The 25,895-nt window shown below is 40.9% G+C and overlaps 1 pseudogene; it reads left to right on the top strand.

Annotated features, from left to right (window-relative positions):
• Window positions 1-1,177: 1,177 nt before the first annotated feature.
• On the top strand, window positions 1,178-23,951 carry LOC120041616 (annotated as a pseudogene).
• Window positions 23,952-25,895: the final 1,944 nt, after the last annotated feature.

Here is a 25,895-nt window from a genome sequence, read left to right as displayed (position 1 = left end):
AACGCTTTAATACTTTAGGGGAGATCTCATGGACTAACAGTCCTTGAATCCATAGTTCCATCTATGAATTGGAGAGGGGTTATATTTCTCCAGCTTCTACCAAAACAAGTGATGGTATAGCTGCCATTTGACTGAAAACCAAATGAAGGACTCTGCCTTTAACGTCATGGCTATAAGCTCTGTAATATGGCGACCGTATTGGACACTCTTTCACTGCTGTCTGGTGCCCCAAATCAATAAAAAGCAACTTCGCTGTCACAGTACAAGACAGATGCACCAATACACCAGGGACGCTAATTAGCATGAAATGTTAACCGTGTGCAGTCCAACACCAACACTATTGTGTGCTTAATGTAATTAATTCACACACATGCAACTTATTATACATTTTTTGTACACTGCTTTAGGGGTTTCCATATGGAAGTGCTATGAATGTTTTATGAAGACTATATGTAAAGTGGAGCCCTTGGGTTGTGTCTCAAATGCCACCTATTCCCATTTTAGTACACTACTGTCGACTCGGGCCCATACGGGGCCTAAACCTATTTGGAATGCAACCTTGCCTTACTCTACAGTTTGTAATCGGTACTCCTGGGAGATAACCGAGCTGAAGCTGTATTTACCCAGCATGTCTGTCAAAACTGGTGCCATCAAAACCACTTTGGTTCTTAATACGGGAGACGTGTGCAGAATTTTAACAGTATGATTGCTCCCACCCACGATAGGCAGTGTACAGTTGCCAACGTGACTGACAGATCGCTGTGTCGAAACACACAAGCGATCCTACAAGCGATGACACAGGAGTTTGAATGCACACACACACATACAAACACAGGAGAAGAATGGCACAGGAGGACGTGTGAGATGTGAGATATATTGTTTCACACGTTGTCGAGCCTTTGAAACTATTGCTCTGGACACTGTTGCATGCTGGGAGGATGGAGACGTTCCTAAAAAACATCAGAGGGGATCTCCCAGGGAGTCAGCGGTTGGTTGGTGTGTGTGACTGTGTGTGTGTGTGTGTGTGTGTGTTTTGAGGCGGTCTACCACCATGCAATTTACAAAACCAACTCTATGGTAAGCATTTGCCAGTTAATGATGGAGTCCGCAGAAATTTGGCACAAAATGTGGAAGGAAATACTACTTTATATACAGTAGTATTGAACAATGATTGATAATGGCCTGCGACCTCCGGCTGACATTGAGCTTCCCTGGAGGTCCATTAGTGCTAGAGGGCTGGTGAGCTGAGTGAGTTTGCCAGCTGGTCCAAAGGGCTTAACATCCTGTAGGGCCTAGCTGACTGTCAGCAAGACAATGTGTGAGAATCCTCCACTACGGTCTCCATATTAGGAACGGCTCATTCTCAGCTGGAGTTGCCTCTGATATGCCTCCTAATATAGACACCGTACTCCACAATTTCCTTAACAATCTGAGATGGTCTTTACATAAGGGGAATAGGAATAATAATAGGAATATAATAGGAATAGATCATGCCTACAGTAGTTTGATTATGTCTAGTTCCTGATCAGTTCAAAGTTTACAAATCCTTTTTACCAATCAAAAAGGGTCAAGGTCAACACGCTATTGATTTGGAATGGAATGACCATCAATTCCTTTTTATGGTGTATTAGAGTGTGTTCAATTCATTGACAGCAAGTATCTCTTTAAAAAGTATTGATGTCATTCATCTGACGAAACCTTCCATTACTCTGCCCCTAGTTTATTTATTTATTTATTTAACTAGGCTAGTCAGTTAAGAAGAAATTCTTATTTACAATGAAGGCCTACCCCAGCCAAACCCGGACGAAGCTGGGCCAATTGTTGGCCGCCCTATGGGACTCCCAATCACGGCCGGATGTGATGCTGCTTGGATTCAAACTAGGGACTGCAGTGCCACCTCTTGCACTGAGATGCAGTGCCTTAGACTGCTGCGCCACTCGGGAGACGACAACGTGCATGGCTAAAACAAACATCCATCCAAAGTTCTCTGTCCATCCTGGTCAAATGGGCGCTTTTGGCTTCTGAAATGGAGGTGATTGCCATAATTTCTTAAATATTCTAGATTAATGTTTGATCTGTGCTGATACGATCATCACTGTAAAGTACTGAGGCAACGACCACGACAGAGCAAAATCAATGAGAGGATGTCCTGTCACGCGGTTGGCCATTTTATAACTGTGGCGGGTTGGTACAGTCTAATTTGCTCGGAGATCCCTACACAATCCAATCAATGACTCAGCAGGCTCCTAAATGATGGTCTTTAGGGTTGAGGGAGTGGGAGGTTTGAAGATGAGCTTTAATTCAATATGCATTGCATAAGAGGGGTGGGTAGAAATGAGTAATGGGTTAGGAAGGGTGAGCTGAGGAAAGAATTTAGGGGATTAGGAGAGAATCTGGGAGGCAGGTAGGGGGAAGGTGCTGGATAATGCTCTGGACCTTGGTGACAGAATTGGCGGCCATTTAGGATTGAGTGTTCAGGGGAAAATACTACCTTATGAGGGAGAACACAGTAAAAGTTGAAGCATTAAGAATTAAATGTAGTTTTTCCTCTCTTGACAAGTCATATGTATTTATACTTCTATGTACATTTTGTAAGACATTAACACTTCGACTATAGCCTATGACTATGAGATCATAAGAATGTCGTGTCATGTTAAATAGGGGGTGCTGTTTGCACTTTGTAATAATTTCGTTCCCAAATTAAACTGCCTCGTACTCAATTCTTGCTCGTACAATATGCATATTACTATTACTATTGGATAGAAAACACTCTCTAGTTTCTAAAACCGTTTGAATTATATCTGTGAGTAAAACAGAACTGGACTTAGAGCAATTTTCCTATGAGGATGTGAGAATGCTGAAATCTGCTGGCTGTTCTGAGATCTGTTTATAAATCTGCCTGTCTTCTATTGGTTGAGATGCACTGCATACGTCTTCCCCTGGGTGTCAGCGAATAGTGAGAATTGAAATGGTGTTGCTAGGCGGATCTGAGAGCTTATAAATGGGCTGGCAACGTGGGGTGCCCCCTTTCTTCTCTTCGCCCTGACGCAGAAAGGAGCTCTGGCTGTCGTTCTAGAACGCTCCGGTTATAGCCCTTAGATATATCCGGCTCTGTTTTTATTCGATATAGGTGTTAAAGACATCATAATGTTGTTATATTAAACCGAGTTATATCAGTTTATATCGGTATATTGCGATTTTCGGATATTTATTTGTGCTGCGTTTTAGTGAGTCGGACACGTCTTTGCCACATGGCTAATGTTTACTGCTAATTCGAATGTTGAAGAGGACAATCTACAACCAAGCAACGATTCTTTTGGACAAAGGACACCTTGCCCAAGATTCTGATGGAAGCTCATCAAATAGTAAGAACTATATATGATGTTAATTCGTTGTTCTGTTGAAAAATGTAGAACTCATATTCTGCCATTAATCTAGGTGCGGTCTCGCTTTAACGCACGCTGTATGTTGTAGTAACGTTAATTTTAAAAATCTAACACAGCGATTGCATTAAGAACTAATGTATCTTTCATTTGCTGTCCAACCTGTATTTTTTTAGTCAAGTTTATGATTAGTTATCGATTAGATTAGGTGCCTCTCCCAAGATTTCTCCCGACATATTGTTGGCAGCCTGGCTACTTTTCTCATTGTATAACCACGATTTGTGCCGCTAAATATGCACATTTTCGAACAAACTCTATATGTATTGTGTAATATGATGTTATAGGACTGTCATCTGATGAAGTTTTGAGAAGGTTAGTCAAAAATGTAATATCTTTTGCTGGTTTATTCGCTATCGCTAACATGCATGAATCAATGCTGCTGTGTGGTTGGCTATTGTAATAAGCTAATATAATGCTATATTGTGTTTTCGCTGTAAAACACTTAAAAAATCTGAAATATTGGCTGGATTCACAAGATCTTTGTCTTTCATTTGCTGTACGCTGTGTATTTTTCAGAAATGTTTTATGATGAGTATTTAGGTAATACACGATGGTCTCTGTAGTTATTCTAGTTGCTTTGGTGAGAGTTGTGATGGTGGCTGCAATGGTAAACTATGATTTATACCTGAAATATGCACATTTTTCTAACAAAACATATGCTATACAATAAATATGTTATCAGACTGTCATCTGATGAAATTGTTTCTTGGTTAGTGGCTATTTATATCTTTATTTGATCGAAATTGTGATAGCTACCTATGCAGGAAAAAAATGGTGGGAAAAAAAGTTGTGTCTTTTGCTATCGTGGTTAGCTAATAGATTTACATATTGTGTCTTCCCTGTAAAACATTTTAAAAATCAGAAATGATGGCTGGATTCACAAGATGTGTATCTTTCATCTGGTGTCTTGGACTTGTGATTTAATGATATTTAGATGCTAGTATTTACTTGTGACGCTATGCTAGGCTATGCTAGTCAGCTTTTTTACTGATGGGGGTGCTCCCGGATCCGGGTTTGTGAGGAAGTAGAGGTTAAAAAGGCACTATAATTTGCACTATAAAGCATTTGAATTCACAAGGAAGCTATCAATAATTCATAAACCCTCAAAACCCATTGGTGAAACAAAGATTTAAAAAATCTTTATTATAATATTCGCTATTACAGTCCTCAGATATATCATGATATATCATGATTCATCTTGATCAGCCAAGGGGCCAGGAAGCGGTCTAGAAGCACGGTTTCAACTGCTCCTACTGCCTTGCTTCGGTACTGGAGTTTAACTGACGCCCATCCCAGAAATACAATATCCATAGACGGCCACATAGAGAAATCCTATTTAAAAATTCTTAATAAGACACTTTACACATCACAATTGTACATAAAACATCCATTGAATCATTGGAAGAATTGGTGCTGAGGCCGATTTCTTTTTCATCACTCACGGCTGAAGCTATTTCAATTTTACAATAATCTAATGTCTGCCATGTTTTTGGATGTCTTGATGACGTCGTCGCTGCTTGCTCTGCTGCCTGTGCGCACTGAGTGCAAGTGCAAATGTGAATTTGGGCCGTGTAAACCGGATGCAACCCGGATATAGATGGTTCATGAATCGGTGTATGTGAACGTTAGTAGATTATGTTGAAAACAACGGTCGGGCATCTTGCACGCAGTCCCCAGCTATTTATACAGCAGTGTGATCAACTGTATAATTACAGTACAATGCAATGACTGGGCATACATGATGTCTCCTTTAACAGCGACTGTAATCTCAAAATAACTTATTTATGGTTCTATTGACCCCCCAAAAACATTTTTCATTGCTTCCGGGCCAATCCTTCAAGTGCATTTATTTTATTCAAGCTCAGAATATTTGATACATTTTAAGACATCAGCACTTGATAGACCAAATGAAATTGCTCATTTGCTACAAAATAATAACATTAAATGGAGCCCCACTGTCTTTTACCATGTATTGTAACAAAATGACTGATTCATGTTGCAAATTCAAATAGATGGTTGTGTTATTTTTTATCAGGACTTTCTAAAAACTCTACCCCTCTAACTTTTGTGTTCCCTGGTACTTTGAAGTGTAGTGTTCTTGCCCTGACATGCTTTCGTCCTTTGCTGTTAGCCCTGGAAGCTGATCTAAGGTCAGTTTAGCTTATTTCCCGAAGAATGTTAAGGCTAGGATTTGGGGAGGGTTAGCCGATTCTTGATCTGTGCTAAATGTGACCCGATTCAGGAAACTAGGCATATGTCGCAAGTCACAACTTCACAGGAGAGCCGTTTGAATGTAAAATATATATTTTTTATCATAATGCGTTTTTTGGCGGAAATGCCTTCTCGAACATGTGAACTTTCATGTGCCTTAATAAAAAACTTGTATGCCATCTGTAAATACGAATAAAATTGTTAAATGACGAGCCTTGTTGGTTAAGCCACAGATAAAGTTACCATCTTCCCACTAGCCATAATCGCCTTGGTCCGTACAATTGCCCTTATTTTAGCGCCCCCAAAAACGTAATACTTCCAGATCAACTGTAATGGCAATACCATTGTAAAGCACACTTTCTCCCCTTTCCAACAGAATCAATTACATTACCTAAACGTTGCCCGTTTCTGCATAATTCAAGCAGGCAATGAGGCCCGTCGGGACTTTTTAAAAATTGCGGGTGGGGAAGCGAAACTAATGCGTGATATTGAGAAGGAGAGATGTTGTGTGGGAAAATTGCTTTTTTTCACTCGATCTGTCCAACTTATCACCTTATCGCCTCTAAAATGTAAATAAAACACTATAAAGAGTTTATATAATGTGTCATTACATACCTATTTGAAGGTTTGTGTTGAATTTCAATCGGGTTTTTAGGGCGGTGCTAAAGTGATCTTAGAAGTAAACAGCGGCTTTGAGAATGATGATCGCATGCAATGATGACGCAAAAAATGACTAGGTATCCCTCCCTTACCCCCGTCACTGTCCATTTCTTGTTTTTAAACGATGAGAGAAGTGCTACACCTGGTGGAGAGAGATTGTAAGACAGAAATAGTTGCTTTATGAGTGCTGAACGTTACGACATGACACGTCACGATGTAACGGCGGGTCAGTTTTTCCAACTTTTCTCCAATACTATAGAGCCATTACCATGTCGATCAACGCTTGAATAGAATCGTAGTTCACACCACAGATTTTGAAGTCAACACAGTCGCTACAGTCCCATTAGTTTTCTTTGTAGCCTCGTTTGAATGTTGCGGTTGCGCACATTTGTACGGAATGGGGTGAGTTTACGTTAACGTTAGCTGGCTGGCTAACATTACGTGAGGTGTGTACAACACCTGTTGAATATGGCCGGTGTCAGTAAACGTCTGCAAAAAAGCGTAATGAAATTGTTGCCAGCAGAGATGGTTAGGCTGTTTTCATGTTATCCAGAGGTAAACAAATCATCGGCCAGAGCGTCAAGTGTGTTCTCCGAGAGCGAAACGAGATAGGTGGGGCTTAAGCTTAAGAGGATGTGAACAATGTTGAATGGGTGTTAACAAAGAAGAGCTCTTCACTAGATACCAAAACATTCAAAGGTAATTTTCTCAAAAGTGGCCATTGTTCCTCAAATGCAGTGTATGATATACCATTTTGTAGCTCTGAGTCTCTACTTTTATCCAATGTAAAAAACACCATTTCACATTTTGCTACATAAGACCGAATCCAGGTGGTGAGTCACAAATGGCAACTTCTAACTGGAGCCCCAGAGTTTAGGATACTACCTCAATGCTCCCTGCCCTGGCAGAAACCTTTCCGCAGAGGGTTCTACATGCAACCCAAAAGGGTTATACCTGGAACCAGAAAGGGTCCTGCCTTCTCCTATGGGGACAGCCGAATAACCCTTTTAGAACCTTTTTTTGTAAGAGTGTATAACTGCTTATAAATCTGTTATGACATGCTTATGACTGCGTTACCACCATCTCACCAAGAAGGTTCAGGTAATGTTTTCCCACAACAGCAGATGGATCTTAGTAGAATGAGGCCCTCTCACCTCTCATCTTCACAGTCTAAACACGAAGCCAATCCAAACACAAATAAAACCACGTAGTGTCAAGGGCCGTCCGCATCCATTAAAGTAACCTGTGCAGACTGCGAGGAAACGGAAGGAAACGAAGGGTCCCATGCACCGTGCGAGGGTTTTCAGATGACCTGTGCAGCTGCGGGAAAAGCGCAGGCAGGCAAAACTCACTGAAGCGTGAAGAAGAAGGATGTCATCTTTTGGAGCCGAGAGGCAATTACACGCCTTGCTCCAGAACACCAAAACTGTCCTTCTGACCTGGTTGTGTGCTCAGAGTCTCATACTGTATATACACACACTTTTTCAGATGAGAGTCCAAAGCACTTCCTACGGGGAAGACCTGGTACATACAGAAAGCTTTTTGACAACCGGAAGGCCAAGGAGTTGATGGAGGAGGCCCTTTTGGATAAGATAAAAGATAAACAGACTGGTTAAAGTTATCAAAGCCGACTGAATTGTCCAGGGCAATGTCATACTTTGTGTAATTGAGTGTTGTGTCGACATTCTTCCAACATTTGTATAAATTGTTTGATATTTCATTGTCCCTGATACGTGTTTCAGAAATGCCAGACAAAATGTTTATACTGTATTTGAAATCCTTGTATCTTGATTTTATTTATTCTGACAACTATTGTGTCTTATGGGAGTCGGCAGTTCTTTTGAAAGGTAAAGCGACCGTAATTTTTTTGGAAAAATGATGTAGTGTTGACACATTGAAGACTCCTTGTCAAAATAATTTGGGATCTGTGAAAAATGTGTAACTTAAACCTGTTTATGGCCTACAATGACTTTAAATAGTGTCAGTAACATAATAAACTGGAACACATGAGTTAGCGAATCCCCAAAGACTGTATCCTCACTGTGCTTGTAGCATTACTCACACACACACGCACACACACACACATTTTTTTTTTTTTTTTTTAGAGGGGATGTATATTGGTCTAAGGATAGAAACTATAACATCAAACTCTAATCGGTTTACCGCTAAAGATACCCACATTTTATGGAGATTGAAATTGATTTCTTAGCCTGGATGCAAGGGATGAGACAATGAAAGTAATCGTTTTGTCTTGTGTGAAAAAAATTCAGTTTTTACACACTTATTTTGGTTTATTGCTGATTTACAGTTACGAGCTAGAAGACGTAAATAATAGAGGGATAGCGCCTTTTGGGCAAAGACAATGTGTGAGTTACTGGAACATTCATGGGTTTATAATGAGTTCTATTAGCTCTTTGACTGCAGTGGTTTCAGCAGGTGGGGGATTAGAGAGGGAATTGAAACATAACATTCATCTTACATGTACTTTTGTCACTCCCTGATGTGTTTCACCTGTCTTTGTGCTTGTTTCCACCCCCCACCAGGTGTCTCCCATCTCCCCTCCTTATCCCCTGTGTATTTATACCTGTGTTCTGTTTGTCTGTCGCCAGTTCGTTTTGTTCGTCAAGCCTACCAGTGTTTTTCCCCTTGATCCTGTCTTTTCTAAAGTTCCTGTTTTCTAGGTTTCCCCAGTTTTGACCATTCTGCCTGTGCTGACCCTGAGCCTGCCTGCCGTCCTGTACCTTGTCCCACCACACGGGATTATTGAGCTCTGCCTGCACCGACCCTGAGCCTGCCTGCCGTCCTGTACCTTGTCCCACCACACGGGATTATTGAGCTCTGCCTGCACCGACCCTGAGCCTGCCTGCCGTCCTGTACCTTGTCCCACCACACGGGATTATTGAGCTCTGCCTGCACCGACCCTGAGCCTGCCTGCTGTTCTGTACCGTTTGGACTCTGATCTGGATTACTGACCTCTGCCTGCCCTTGACCTGTCGTTTTTCCTGCCCCTGTTCTAGTAATAAACTTTTGTTACTTCGACATTGTCTGCATCTGGGTCTTCCCTAAAACGTGAGAACTTTAGAATGAAAAGACAGAAAGCCCCATTCTGTTTTACTCTGTTCAGCTTGAAGGGCTGATCTAGGACTTCCATACCCATGTAACCTTTTTCATTGTGATCTAAAAGGCGCTTAGCATTCCTACAAAACATGTATTTAAAATGTGGGGAGCAACATCAGACAAGGGTTTTGGGGGACCACCCCGATTGCTATTCAAATCTCTTTTGCCAAATTGCCATTCAAAGCTCATTTCATACATTTCTACAGTATCTAATTGGGCAATAAATTATGACACCACTAGACAAAAGTGTTGGGGAGAAACATTTAACATTGAAATGTATGTGTGTGTGTCCCTAGACCCTTGCAGACCTGGATTTAAATAATATTTGAAGTAATTTCAGATACTTTATTATCACGTCTCAGGATATGAGTCAGATGCAGACACAGGAGGATAGTTCGATTCTCAGAATATTTATTATTACAAAGGGGCAGGCAAAATGCAGGTCGAAGGCAGGCAGAGGTTCGTAAACCAGGTCAGAGTCAGGCAGGTACAGGACGGCAGGCAGGCTCAGGGTCAGAACCGGGTAGACTAGAAAACAAAAACTTGTACTGAATGCAAATGTGCTGTATGCATATTTCTTAAGAATTAGTGATCATGAAACTCTCATGAAGAGGAACTTGTTCTTTCATAACAGATGTTTAAATACAGGAACTTGGTTAACTATGACCCTTATGTACCGCCTACCTATAAATATCAACAGGCTAGTTAGTAAAGAGGAAGCCTAAAAACTATAAACCGTTACATTGCTTTCATTTTCCCCTCACATCGAGGCAGGAGCATTCAAACCCAGGTAACGACTTTATGTAGTTTTACAGCTTTACATTACTCTGCTGTCTTCACAAGGTACTACTTAGAGTTGTTTTTACTCAGGCAAATAGCATACAATATAGCTCATCTTTATCAAGGGTGTCAATAATTCTGTGCATAATTAAAGCACATGCCTATATCAATATAACACATTAATATAACACATATTCTATGGAAAATATTACGAGCTAGACCATAGAAACCTTTATAGAGATGATGATTTAAACTAAATTCAGGCTTGGTTCCCTAAATTGAGGGCAGGCTACTCCAAGTCAAACAATCAAATTTGATTTGTCACATTCGCCGTGAAATGCTTACTTACAAGCCCTTAACCAACAACGCCGTTTTAAGAAAATATTTTAAAAAAAGTAGAGATCAGAATAACAAATAATTGAGCAGCAGTAAATAACTATATACAGGGGGTACCGGTACAGAGTCAATGTGCGGGGCACCGGTGTTGAGGTAATATGTAGGCAGAGTTATTCACCACATTTGGTGTGATGATTCTTAAATTTATTCCTTAGCCTATTATCAATTTTTTTGTATAATATATAATATACCTAACTCCAAAGGTAACATTTTCTTTGAAATTGTATGCCAAATCTGCTCTGTAGAAATCTTACCTTTGAATGATGGTGTCAGTAAATAGAAACGTAGATAAAATCAATATGCTCAGGAACAAAATGGCTTCGTGATTTGTGCAAATGTTCTCTATTTCATGAGAGTTAGTGATCATGAAATTCCGCTGCATTGCTTTCATATGCCCCATAACATTTTTTACTCAGGCAACTATTCACGTTTACAAATGATAGAGAAATGTAAGTGTAAATGCTAACTGTGTGTGTGTGTGTGTGTGTGTGTGTGTGTGTGTGTGTGTGTGTGTGTGTGTGTGTGTGTGTGTGTGTGTGTGTGTGTGTGTGTGTGTGTGTGTGTGTGTGTGTGTGTGTGTGTGTGTGTGTGTGTGTAGGATTCAGATGAAACTCCTACTAATGGCACTGTGTGCAGTGGTGTCCTCTTTCAAACAACCACTGGGCGCTGAGCTGGATGGCATCTGGGAGGAGTGGAAAACCCAACACGGCAAACAGTATTCCAAGGTTACTTAGAGCCTACGGCAAACACAGTACGCCAGTCATACAGGATGAGTTAATCCTAAATTTCACTTAAATATGCACTACGCAGAGATTACGCTGCAATTTCCCGGTTGCTAAAATTGTAATATTTTGCCTAAATTCAGTTTCAAATCCAAACAAGTCCAAATCCAAATACATGGTAACCAGATGGTAATGTGAGTGTAGTGAAATGCTTGTGCTTCTAGTTCTGACTGTGCAGTAATATTTAACAAGTAATCTAACAATTCACTCAAATCTAAAGGGATGGAATAAGAATATGTACATATAAATATATGGATGAGCGATGACGGAGAGACATAGGCAAGATGCAATAGATGGTATAAAATACAGTATATACATATGAGATGAGAAATGTAAGATATGTAAACATTATTTAAAGTGACTAGGGATCCATTTATTAAAGTGGCTAATGATTCCGAGCCTGTATGTGGGCAGCAGCCTCTCTGTGTTAGTGATGGCTGTTTAACAGTCTGATGGCCTTGAGATAGAAGCTGTTTTTCAGTCTCTCGGTCCCAGCTTTGATGCACCTGTACTGACATCGCCTTCTGGATGGTAGCGGGGTGAACCGGCAGTGGCTCGGGTGGTTGTTGTCCTTGATGATCTTTTTGGCCTTCCTCTGACATCGGGTGCTGTAGGTGTCCTGGAGGGGAGGTAGTTTGTTTGACAAAACAAGCAAGTATAGTGTAGATAATCATTGTACCATCTTAACCTCTGTGAAATATAACCAAAAATATTGTATTTTCAGCTGTTTGAAGCTGGTTTACATAACCAAAAGTAAAATATGCAAAAACGATATTTAATAAAGCGAAGCATAGAAATAGCACACATAGAACAGATCTACAGCTTCTTAGACTTTCAATGAGAATGACAGATCTATAACTCCATGTGAATTTGGTCGGATCACCCAAAAAGTTCCATATTGCAGCTTTAAGTCAAATTTTGTGCCCAGCTAGCACATAATGTTCTGAGAACCATATGTTTCTTAGAGCTTGGTGAGAGCATGGCTGTCTATGGTTATTTTGCATAAAACCTTCCCACAACGTTCTGGGAATGGAGCAGGATATTTACATTATCTAACTGGTTTGACATTGGGAATGTTCTCAAATTGTTCCGAGACTGTTAAGAAACAACGTTCTTCTGTGGGAATTTCAGTACTTCAGCAGAATTCTTCCTACAGGTTTCCGTATGGTTCTATTTAAGGTAATGTTCTCAAATTGGTCAGAGAATGTTAAGAAAAAAAATGTCTTCTATGGGAATTTTAGTACTTCACCATAACATTTTCTGCAGATGTCCTCATGGTTCTATTTAAAGTGTTCTCAGACCATTAATGTCCTCAGAACATTAAGAAAACTGTCCATAAAATCAACAAGAAAACTGTAGTAACATTCAAAGAACGTTCTAAGAATGTTATTTAAAAAATATACATTCTGTTTTCAGTGTCAACAAAACTCTCTATCTTGTTAAGTGTGTTCAGGTGTGTTGGCCGAGCCCACTAATTGCCCACACTTGAACTTAAATTAGTTGTTGGTTCCTTTGAAATGGGGTCTGTTTGAACAGCTTTGTATGAATTTAAAAAAACATGGCATGCTTCCTCCATCCTGGTGGCGCAGTGGACTAATTCCATGGATAGGGACCAGCGATCATAGGTTTGAATCGCACTGATGCCGAGCCACAATAAAAATGTTTTGGTGTTTGCATGATTAATGCCTAAGCAAATAAATGTCCACGTTGCCTCTCTGTGCTTGGAGTTCAAAACAGTTAATCCAAACCAAGCTAGCAGTACTATTAAAAGTCGTATTGAAACATTCAGTGAAAGTTTAAAGGAAATTATTCTAAAACCTTCAAATAACTTTTACATTTCTTTCACATTTAGAGAATGTTCTCAAAACGTTATTTAATTACCTTCAAATAACTTTGAATTTCCGTTCTCATAACATTAATAAAACCACCCAGGAAAACTTTCAGGGAATCATAGTGAAACATCAGAACCTCTCTGCAACCCAAAAATGTACATTCCCAGAACAGGCACAATGTTCACTTCTGTTCTCAGAATCTTAAAAAAACATTACGTTTTACCAGTCTGTATGCCTTCATTCCCAGAACCAATGGGAAACCAAAAATGTACGTTCCCGCAACTTCCAAGGAACCAAGTGTGCTAGCTGGGTGAAAATGTGACTTAAGTGGAAGTTTAGCATGTGCATATCACCCTTGTGTTATGATTTGCCCCATAGAGATTAATCATGATGTCAATAACTTGTGGGGCCTTTGGCTTGTCTTTCTCAGGTGGATGAGGGCTTCAGAAGGATGATCTGGGAGACAAACCAAGGCCTCATCCATCAACACAACCTGGAGGCAGAAATAGGAAAGCACACTTTCACCCTGGGAATGAACCAGTTTGGAGACATGGTAAGACAACCCACAATTGTGTTTGGATCAGCAATTGGATGAGCATGAAACATGATTTTAAGAAATACAGTGGGGCAAAAAAGTATTTAGTCAGCCACCAATTGTGCAAGTTCTCCCACTTAAAAAGATGAGAGAGGCCTGTAATTTTCATCATAGGTACACTTCAACTATGACAGACAAAATGAGAAAAAAAAATCCAGAAAATCACATTGTAGGATCTTTAATGAATTTATTTGCAAATTATGGTGGAAAATAAGTATTTGGTCAATAACAAAAGTTTATCTCAATACTTTGTTATATACCCTTTGTTGGCAATGACAGAGGTCAAACGTTTTCTGTAAGTCTTCACAAGGTTTTCACACACTGTTGCTGGTATTTTGGCCCATTCCTCCAAACACACAAGGCTTACAGGTAACTTTTGAGATATTTTGTAGTCACGTTGTGCAAGTTGGAACCGGTGTTTTTCTGGATCAAACGCGCCAATTAAATGCACATTTTGGATATATATCGATGGAATTAATCGAACAAAATGACCATTTGTGATGTTTATGGGACATATTGGAGTGCCAGCAGAAGAAGCTCGTCAAAGGTAAGGCATGAATTATATCTTTATTTCTGCGTTTTGTGTCGTGCCTGGAAGGTTGAAATATGATGGTCTGTGATTGTTAGCTGGGGTGCTATCCTCAAATAATAGCATTGTTTGCTTTCGCCGTAAAGTATTTTTGAAATCTGACACATTGGCTGGATTCACAACAAGTGTAGCTTTAATTTGGTATATTGAATGTGTGATTTCATGAAAGTTAAATTTTTATAGTAATTTATTTGAATTTGGCGCTCTGCATTTTCACTGGATGTTGGCCAGGTGGGACGCTACCGTACCACATATCCCAGAGAGGTTAAACGAATGTGGTTTCTACTGACAATTGAGATGTACAAACTATGGCATAAGGGGACGACGAGCAGATAAGAGGCAATACGTAATTTTGATTAAGACATTACTGAGAGAGCTAGGACGGACGTATTCTCCCTGTACACCAAGTCAGAACCGTAGACAATGAAAGGTCTAACAATATTTGATGCTGACATTTCTCTAAAACAGGCTATAAGCTACATGTGTACCATCAAGTCAGAAAAGAAGGCTAAATTATGAGTGGAAAGGGGACCAAATTATTAGGGTGACGCACATGGGCTACTAACAGCTTACAACACAACATACACATAGTATTACTTTCTTAGCTACAGTATACATATCTCCCTGGCATATTACATCATTTTTACAGCAACATACAATACATTTTTGGACTCACCTTGTTGTGCTGTGCTCACATGAACAGGAAGGTGGTGCGGCGGTCCTTCGTGGGCAAATTTTGTCATCAAACTTTGTCATCAAAGTCTCTCATTCTCTGGATTTATGGTGCTTTCAAGACAACTGGGAACTTGGGAAAAAACAAGTTTGAATCATGACGTTAGTGATCTTCAGGTCAGAGCTCGAACTCCCAACTTGGAATACTGAGTTGGATGACTGTTCAAAATATATTTTCCCAGTCTGAGCTCGTTTTTTCAGAGTTCCCACTCACTGAAGTCTGAGATTTCCCAGTTCCGAGTTTCCAGTTGTTTTGAAAGCAGCAGAAGTCATGTTGGATTGACAACATGGCCAATGTTGAATGTTTATCCTTTTAAACTTGGAAAAGAGACCCTTTAACCAAGACTTGGAAATCCACTCCACTGAATAGCAGGCTTGCAGTTAGCCACTGATTCCTTCCAAACCACTCATTCTTGAATTTGCGATTTCCAAGTTTTTGTGAAATGTTTATGGCCAATGGCCGATGAGCACCGATACGTTTTATCTATAATTTCTCTTCATATGACAAGTATTGAAAAGGATTTGCCAGTAGATTGTCGGCTTGATTCATGATCAAATCAAATTTATTTATGAAGCCCTTCTTACATCAGCTGATATCTCAAAGTGCTGTACAGAAACCCAGCCTAAAATCCCAAACAGCAAGCAATGCAGGTGTAGAAGCACGTTGGCTTGGAAAAACTCCCTAGAAAAGCCAGAACCTAGGAAGAAACCTAGAGAGGAACCAGGCTATGAGGGGTGGCCAGTCCTCTTCTGGTTGTGCCGGGTGGAGATTATAACAGAACATGGCCAAGATGTTCAAATGTTCATAGATGACCAGCATGGTCAAATAATAATAATCACAGTGGTTGTCGAGGGTGCAACAGGTCAGCACCTCAAGAGTAAATGTCAGTTGGCTTTTCATAGCCGATCATTCAGAGTATCTCTACCGCTCCTGCTGTCTCTAGAGAGTTGAAAACAGCCGGTCTGGGACAGGTAGCACGTCCAGTGAACAGGTCAGCGTTCCATAGCCGCAGGCAGAACAGTTGAAACTGGAGCAGCAGCACGGCCAGGTGGACTGGGGACAGCAAGGAGTCATCAGGTCAGGTAGTCCTGAGGCATGGTCCTAGGGCTCAGGTCCTCTGAAAGAGAGAAAAAAAGAATTAGAGAGAGCATACTTAAATTCACACAGGACACCGGATAAGACAGGAGAAATACCCCAGATATAACAGATTGACCCTAGCCCCCCGACACAAACTACTGCAGCATAAATACTGGAGGCTGAGACAGGAGGGGTTGGGAGACACTCTGGCCCCGTCCGACGATACCCCATCGATTTTGAAAGTAGTATGTTGAAATGATCAGTTCAATCAAAGGTACTGTAGATATAACGTGGTTTCACATCATTTTATCTGTGGCCAATGACCTTGAGCCTTCTTGGATGGGCACTTCTAATGTAACTCTATGGCAGCACCCAAGAGGCTTCAATTTTTGAGCTCTCCCTGTAGATTTTGCGGTGACGCAGTGTCCCCATGAGTGACAGAACACTGAGCAAATCACAGCGCAATTAGAGAACATTAGCAACCCCTATGCTTGTAATTTTCGCAGCCTGCCCCACCACCACAGAAACCCCAGAGCTAGGCTGAAGCACCTGAATTTTGGAGCTGCCTTACTCAAGAAAGCAAAAAAGAGACGATCTTTGTAATGCGGCTTTATTATTATTTTCATTGTTTGCAAACTGATATGTGACACATATTAATGCCAAAATAACATGCAAAACAGGCACAAAAATAAATAAATAATAATATATATCCAGTGCATTTGAAAAGTATTCAGGCCAGAAAGGTATTTTTTCCACATTTTGTTTGTCAAGTTCTGACCTTAGTTCCTTTTTTATGTCTTTGTGTTAGGTTGGTCAGGGCGTGAGTTGGGGTGGGTAGTCTGTTCTTTTTTCTATGTTGTTATATTTCTGTGTTTGGCCTGGTATGGTTCTCAATCAGAGGCAGCTGTCGATCGTTGTCTCTGATTGAGAATCATACATAGTGTTTTCCCCATTTTGGTTGTGGGTGTTTATTTTCTGTGTAGTGTCTGTTCATCTTGCAGAACTGTTTTCTCATCGTTGTTATTTTGTGTAGTGTTCAGTTTTAAATTAAAATATGACGAACACTTACCACGCTGCATTTTGGTCTTCTTCTCCTTCACCAGACTAGAATCGTTACATTGTTACGTTACAGCCTTGTTCTAAAACTGATTACATCATTCCCCCCCTCATCAATCTACCCACAATACCCTATAATTACAAAGCAAAAACTGTTTTGTAGAAATGTTTACTAATTTATAAAAAATAATAAACTTAAATATTTCATTTGCCTAAGTATTCAGACCCTTTACTCTGTACTTTGTAGAACAGCCTCAAGTAGCAAGATGGCACCAGAAGGGAGGGCTGCCGTCTTATCGGCTCTTAACCAACCATGCTATTTTGTTTGTTTTTTTGCATTATTTGTAACTTGTTTTGTACATAATGCTGCTGCTACCGTTTCTTATGACTGAAAAGAGCTTCTGGACACCAGAACTGAGATTAATCACCTCAAATTGGACGAGTTCTTCTTCAATGAGTCGGACGTGAGGGATAGACTACAAACACCCGACCAGGTCCAGATCCCCGTGATTCGCTGGAAAAGGAAACGTAGGTTTCACGGAAAGAGATCAGGATGCCGTGTGAGGCGATGAGTGGCTAATCTGCCCTTGCCTTCCGTTCTGCTAGCTAATCTTCAATCGCTGGAAAATAAATGGGACGAACTGAAAGCATGTACACTACCGTTCAAAAGTTTGGGGTCACTTAGAAATGTCCTTGTTTTTTGAAAGAAAGCATATTTTTTGTTCATTAAGATAACATCAAATTGATCAGAAATACAGTGTAGACATTGTTATTGTTATAAATGACTATTGTAGCTGAAGCAATTACAACTGGCCTTCTTTAGACTAGTTGAGTATCTGGAGCATCAGCATTTGTGGGTTCGATTACAGGCTAAAAATATCCAGAAACAAATAACTTTCTTCTGAAACTCATCAGTCTATTCTTGTTCTGAGCAATGAAGGCTATTCCATGTGAGAAAGAAACTGAAGATCCCGTACAATGCTATGTACTACTCCCTTCACAGAACGGCGCAAACTGGCTCTAACCAGAATAGAAAGAGGAGTGGAAGGCCCCGGGGCACAACTGAGCAAGAGGACAAGTACATTCGAGTGTCTAGTTTGAGAAACAGACGCCTCACAAGTCCTTAACTGGCAGCTTCATTAAATAGTACCCTCAAGCACCAGTCTCAACGTCAACAGTGAAGAGGTGACTCCGGGATGCTGGCCTTTTAGGCAACATTGCAAATAAAAATACATATCTCAGACTGGCCAATAAAAAGACTAAGATAGGCAAAAGAACACAGACACTGGACAGAGATAGACCACCTTTACTCCACACACAGAGACGCGTACAAAGCTCTCCCTTCTCCCTTAAAGCAGGAAGTACCAGTGACTCGGTCTATAAAAAAGTGGTCAGATGAAGCAGATGCTAAACTACAGGACTGTTTTGCTAGCGCAGACTGGGATATGTTCCGGGATTCTTCCAATAGCATTGAGGAGTACACCACATCAGTCACTGGCTTTATCCATAAGTGCATCGAGGACGTCATCCCCACAGTGACTGTATGTACATACCCCAACCAGAAGCCATGGATTACAGGCAACATTCAAAATGAGCTGAAGGGTAGAGCTTCCGCTTTCAAGGAGCGGGACTCTAACCCGGAAGCTTATAAGAAATCCCGCTATGCCCTCCAATGAACCATCAAACAGGCAATGCATCAATACAGGACTGAGATCGAATCATACTACACCGGCTCCGATGCTCGTCGGATGTAGCAGGGCTTGCAAAATATTACAGACTACAAAGGGAAGCACAGCCGAGAGCTGCCTAGTGACACGAGCCTACCAGACGAGCTAAATAACTTCTGTGCTTGCTTCGAGGCAAGTAACACTGAAACATGCATGAGAGCATCAGCTCTTCCGGACAACTGTGTGATCACACTCTCCACAGCCGATGTGAGTAAGACCATTAAACAGGTCAACATTCACAAGGCCGCAGGGCCAGACGGATTACCAGGACGTGTACTCCGAGCATGCGCTAACCAACTGGCAAGTGTCTTCACTGACATTTTCAACCTCTCCCTGTCCGAGTCTGTAATACCAACATGTTTCAAGCAGACCACCATAGTCTCTGTGTTGAAGAACACTAAGGTAACCTGCCTAAATGACTACCGACCCGTAGCACTCACGTCTGTAGCCATGAAATGCTTTGAAAGGCTGGTCATGGCTCACATCAACACCATTATCCCAGAAACCCTAGACTCACTCCAATTTGCATACCGCACCAACAGATCCACAGATGATGCAATCTCTATTGCACTCCACACTGCCCTTTCCCACCTGTACAAAAGGAACACCTATGTGAGAATGCTATTCATTGACTACAGCTCAGCATTCAACACCATAGTGCCCTCAAAGCTCATCACTAAGCTAAAACCCTGGGACTAAACACCTCCTTCTGCAACTGAATCCTGGACTTTCTGACGGGCCGCCCCCAGGTGGTAAGGGTAGGTAACAACACATCCGCCACGCTGATCCTCAACACGGGAGCCCCTCAGGGGTGCGTGGTCAGTCCCATCCTGTACTCCCTGTTCACTCATGATTGCACGGCTAGGCACGACTCCAAAACCATCATTAAGTTTGCTGATGACACAACAGTGGTAGACCTGATCACCGACAACGATGAGACAGCCTATAGGGAGGAGGTCAGAGAACTGACCGTGTGGTGCAAGGATAACAACCTCTCACTCAACATGATCAAGACAAAGGAGATGATTGTGGACTACAGGAAAAGGAGAACCGAGTACGCCCCCATTCTCATCGATGGGGCTGTAGTGGAGCAGGTTGAGAGCTTCAAGTTCCTTAGGGTCCACATCACCAACAAACTAACATGGTCTAAGCACACTAATCCCTAATTCTTAACACTTCCAGGCTTATCTCTATGCCTTTAGTTGCCATACCAGAAAGTGAGAGCCTGTAAGTAAGCATTTCACTGTAAGGTCTACTACACCTGTTGTATTCGGCGCACGTGACAAATAAACGTTGATTTGATTTGATGCAACCCTTCAGGATGCTCTTGATTGTGCAGCTGTTAAACCTTTTGAGGATCTGAGGACCCATGCCAAATCTTTTCAATCCGCTGAAGGGATCAGTGTGGGATCAGTGTGCTAGAGCTTGAGAGGATATGCAGAGAAGAATGGGAGAAACTCCCCAAATACAGGTGTGCCAAGCTTGTAGCGTCGTACCCAAGAAGACTCGATGCTGTAATCGCTGCCAAAGGTGCTTCAAGAAAGGACTGAGTAAAGGGTCTGAATACTTATGTAAATGTGATTTACGTTTTTTTCCATGTTTAATACATTTGCAAAAATGTCAAAAAAACTGTTTTTGCTTCGTCATTGTGGGATATTGTGTGTAGATTGATGAGGTCAAAACAACTATTTAATCCGTTTTAGAATAAGGCTGCAATGTAACAAAAGATGAAAAAAGTCAAGCGGTCTGAATACATTCTAAAGGGATTGTAGGTTATGAATGACACCCCCTGCCTCCATTTGTCCAGACCACAGAGATACTGTACAATGCAGACGTATCTACACATTCATTGTTTTTTACAATATTTAATCAGTTTCTAGAATTAGTGTTTTCCTGACTAAGATGGTGATCCATTAGGATGCCGATCCATTCTAGTGTTAATTCTGTGTTCCAGACGAATAAAGAGTACAACGCCTTGCTGACTGTTAATGCTGCTGAGGAGGAGAAACTCCTGGATGGGATCCCCCTCTCTAAGTGGAACTGCAGTTTCTCAGCAGCTCCTGAGACGTGGGACTGGCGGTCATATGGATATGTGACTCCGGTGAAGGACCAGGTTGAAGAGCAGCCTCTTTCATTTGTTCTCTCTCACTTTTGGGCGAATCCTAACTTCCACTTAAGTCGACATTTCCCTTGGTCTCCCATTGACATCATGCATGACTAAGTAAACATTTGACTTAACTGGAAGTTAGTATTCACCCCTTCATTTTTCTGGTATTGTACAGATTGACACTGATATGGAAAGGATTAGAGGAGTGTGTATTCTAGGTGCCACTTATTAGACATGACATGAAAAGCCACTTTCTCTGCATTTAGAAAGGTGACGAAACTGTATCTATGTTTCTTAGATACTGTTGAGGTAGTGGCCTGATATGATATGTAGGGACAGGAGTTTTTCCTGAGCACTTTACCAGGAAAAACATGCCGCCATACCTCTAGGGGATATCTTCAAAGAACAATAAGGGAAGTAAAATGGGTATTTTATCAAGCGGCATTGTGGATCTTGCTATGCATTTACGTCTAGTCAATAATTTCAACGCAAAACAGTAGATATGACAACTATTTCATTTGATCTAGGGGTCTTGTGGATCTTGCTATGCATTTGCTGCAGTCGGAGCCCTGGAGGGCCAGTTGTTCAAGCATTACATTTACATTTTAGTCATTTAGCAGACGCTCTTATCCAGAGCGACTTACAGTAGAGTGCATACATTTTTTATATTTTTTTTTACATTTCATTACATTACATTTCATTACATTTTACATACTGAGACAAGGATATCCCTACCGGCCAAACCCTCCCTAACCCAGACGACGCTATGCCAATTGTGCGTCGCCCCACGGACCTCCCGGTTGCGGCCGGCTGCGACAGAGCCTGGGCGCGAACCCAGCCCAGCCTGGGCGCGAACCCAGAGACTCTGGTGGCGCAGCTAGCACTGCGATGCAGTGCCCTAGACCACTGCGCCACCCGGGAGGTAAGCAGACAGGCAAACTGTTGCCTCTGAGTGAGCAGAACCTGGTGGACTGCAGCGGAGACTATCACAATAATGGCTGTGGCGGTGGCTTGGCCATGAGGTGTTTTAGTTACGTCTCAGATCATGGGATTATGTCGGAGAGGAAATATCCTTACACTGCAGAGGTACAATACAATATGTTACCATTAGGGTTGCAAAATTCTGGTAACTTTCTCCCAAATTCTCAGGTTTTCCAGAAATCCCAGTTGGAAGATTCTTGGAATCAGGAGGGAATAACCATGAAACCAGGAATCCTCCAACTGGGATTTCTGTAAAAAGTGGGAATTTTGGAAAGAACATAGAATAGATGAGTGAAAAGCTCACTGTAAAGCTTGAGATTATCATAATAAACTGTTTTCAGGTGGGCCCTTGTGAATACCAGAATGCAACAAAGGAAGCCTGGTGCACAGGCTTCAACAGAGTTCCTTCGCTGGATGAAAAAGTGTTTTGAGACACTTTGTATGAGGTTGGCCCTATCGCTGTGTCTGTGAACGCCACACATCCCTCCTTCAAGTTCTACAAAGATGGTGAGCTCGGTGTCACACCTATGATTTGTTTTAAATGTAACCTTTATTTAACTAGGCAAGTCAGTTAAGAACAAATCCTTATTTACAATGACAGCCAGCAGGGAACAGTGGGTTAACTGCCTTGTTCAGGGTCAGAACAACAGATTTTTACCTTGTCAGCTCGGGGATTTGATCCAGCAACCTTTCGGTTACTGGCCTAATGTTCCAACCACTTGGCTACCTGCCGCCCCAAGTATACATGTACATTCCCGTCAAGGGTACACTTTCCAAAAATAGGTCATAGATGATCTCGTTTGAGATTGTAGTAGTTTGACATTATTGCGTGGACTTCTGCAAACATATTACTACAATTTTAGGTGTGAACCATTAAGCAACAAATAAGTAAGAAGAAAAAATAGCCCTAGTCTTACCAATACCAATGAATGGTCATACAGTGACAGAACTAATATTTTACACATAGAGACAAAAATTAAAATAAAAAATTTGTTTGCAAACACTTTTCTTGAAGAATCCAGGCATAACTTGTTATAACCATGTATGAGTCTTTATAATATTTATATTATATTTATATATTTTATATATATACTTTTTCAACTGGTTATTTAGCCCGTTTCACTATGAATTATTATAATGTAAAGGGGTCATCATCATCATCATGACAACTCGCAATGCATTATAACGGTATAATGCATTATACCTGGATGCTTTAAGTAAAGTGTTACCATTACCTCTATTAAATTGTAAATAAATACATATGAAATTGCACATGAACTCTTGTAGTGTTTCTTCTTTAGGAGTCCTCTACCAGCCTGACTGTTCAACAAGAACTAACCATGCTGTACTGGCTGTCGGGTATGGTAGTTCTTACCTGGACTACTGGATTGTGAAAAACAGGTCAGTGTTTACTTTGAAAGTTTAAAGCCATCCAACAACTCAATATTAATGACATAAGGCAACATTTTTGATGCAGAAAATACAGTCAAACTCATCATAATCTGCCCGTGTGTTGTAATTTGACACTTTTCTTCAACAATTTGTGTTGTAAAAAGGCCATCGTTTAAACATTATTCATCCAGCCAAATAATCCTATTATATATTTTATTTTTTGAAGAAAAGTTCCAAATTCAATCATACTACCAGGTTGTAATGGATTTTAGTTCTATTCACACGTCATGTACATATCTAATGTAAACGTACACACACTCTCGGTACTAAGGATTCTTTAATTTCTCCATTGGTTTTGCAGCTGGGGTACTGGTTGGGGAAGAGACGGGTACATTCTCATGGCCAGAGGATACAACCAGTGTGGTATTGCCAGACACCCAGTCTACCCTATTATGTGATTTGTGCATGTTGACACACTTGGAATCCTAGATAGAAATACAGTGCATTCAGAAAAAATTCAGACCCCTTGACTTTTTCAACATTTTGTCACGTTACAGACTTATTCTAAAATGTATTAAATATTTTTGTTTTCTCACCAATCTACACATAATACCCGGAAATTACAAAGTGTTAACAGGTTTTTAGAAATGTTTGAAAATGTATTATCAATAAAAAACAGAAGTTTTCAGACCCTTTTCTATAAGACTCAAAAATGATCTCAGGTGCATCCTGTTTCCATTAATCATTCGTGAGATGTTTCTACACCTGGATTGGAGTCCACCTGTGGTCAATTCAATTGATTGGACAGGCACATACCTGTCTAAGATCCCACAGTTGACAGTGCACGTCAGAGCAATAACCAAGCCATGAGGTTGAAGGAATTGTCCGTAGAGCTCCGAGACAGGATTTTATTGAGGCACAGATCTGGGGAAGGGTATCAAAACATTTCTGTAGCTATGAAGGTCACCAAGAACACAGTGGCCTCCATCATTCTTAAATGGAAGAAGTTTGCAAATGTTTACCTTCCAACAGGTCAACAACGCTAAGCACACAGCCAAGACAACGCAGGAGTGGCTTCGGAACAAGTCTCTGAATGTCCTTGAGTGGCCCAACCAGAGCCCGGACTTGAACCCGATATAACACCTCTGGAGAGACCTGAAAATAGCTGTGCAGCGACGCTCCCGATCCAACCTGACAGAGCTTGAGAGGATCTGCAGAGAAGAATGGGAGAAACCAAATACAGGTGTGCCAAGATTGTAGCGTCATACCCGAGAAGACTCAAAGCTTATAGTTTGATTAAGAGCACATTTATAATAAAATACATTCACAGCCAGGGTACCATAAATTGTGTTGTAAAATTCTTAGTTGCAATATCCATTTGTGGATGTATAAATTAATGATATATACCCATTGATTATTGAAGAATATAACTTATAAATGCCTCATGTCGTACCCCATCAGAACCCAAAATATATATTTTTTACTCCAATGTTTATAAACAATGAAAGTGTAACAAACACTGTATAGCCTCAAAACATGCTTATCACTATAATGTTGATGTCATTGTTGGTCAGTCCTTGCATCTATAGCGCTGTCTATGAATTTGATGGTTACATTTCTCCAGGCCCATCACTCAGCGTTTAAGGTACAGTTGGTGTCGGAAGTTTATTAAAACTCATTTTTCAAACACTCCACAAATTTCTTGTTAACAAACTATAGTTTTGGCAAGTCAGTTAGAACATCTACTTTGTGCATGACACAAGTCATTTTTCCAACAATTGTTTACAGACATTCTATTTCACAACTGTCACAATTGCAGTGGGTCAGAAGTTTACATACACTAAGTTGACTGTGCCTTTAAACAGCTTGGAAAATTCCAGAAAATTATGTCATGGCTTTAGAAGCTTCTGATAGGCTAATTGACATAATTTGAGTCAATCGGAGGTGTACCTGTGGATGTATTTCAAGGCCTACCTTCAAACAGTGCCACTTTGCTTGACATCATGGGAAAATCAAAAGAAATCAGCCAAGACCTCAGAAAAATAATAGTAGACCTCCACAAGTCTGGTTCATCCTTGGGAGCAATTTACAAACGCCTGCATGTACCACGTTCATCTGTACAAACAATAGTACGCAAGTATAAACACCATGGGACCACGCAGCCGTCATTCCGCTCAGGAAGGAGACGCGTTCCGTCTCCTAGAGATGAACGTATTTTGGTGCGAAAAGTGCAAATCAATTGCAGAACAACAGCAAAGGACCTTGTGAAGATGCTGGAGGAAACAGGTACAAAAGTATCTATATCCACAGTTAAACGAGTCCTAAATCGACATAACCTGAAAGGCCGCTCAGCAAGGAAGAAGCCACTGCTCCAAACCCGTCATAAAAAAGCCAGACTACGGTTTGCAACTGCACAT

The sequence above is a fragment of the Salvelinus namaycush genome, unplaced genomic scaffold, assembly GCF_016432855.1.
Source record: "Salvelinus namaycush isolate Seneca unplaced genomic scaffold, SaNama_1.0 Scaffold488, whole genome shotgun sequence".
NCBI lineage: Eukaryota > Metazoa > Chordata > Actinopteri > Salmoniformes > Salmonidae > Salvelinus > Salvelinus namaycush.
Note: the sequence above shows the minus strand (reverse complement) of the source record. Positions and strands in the feature narration are given on the sequence as shown.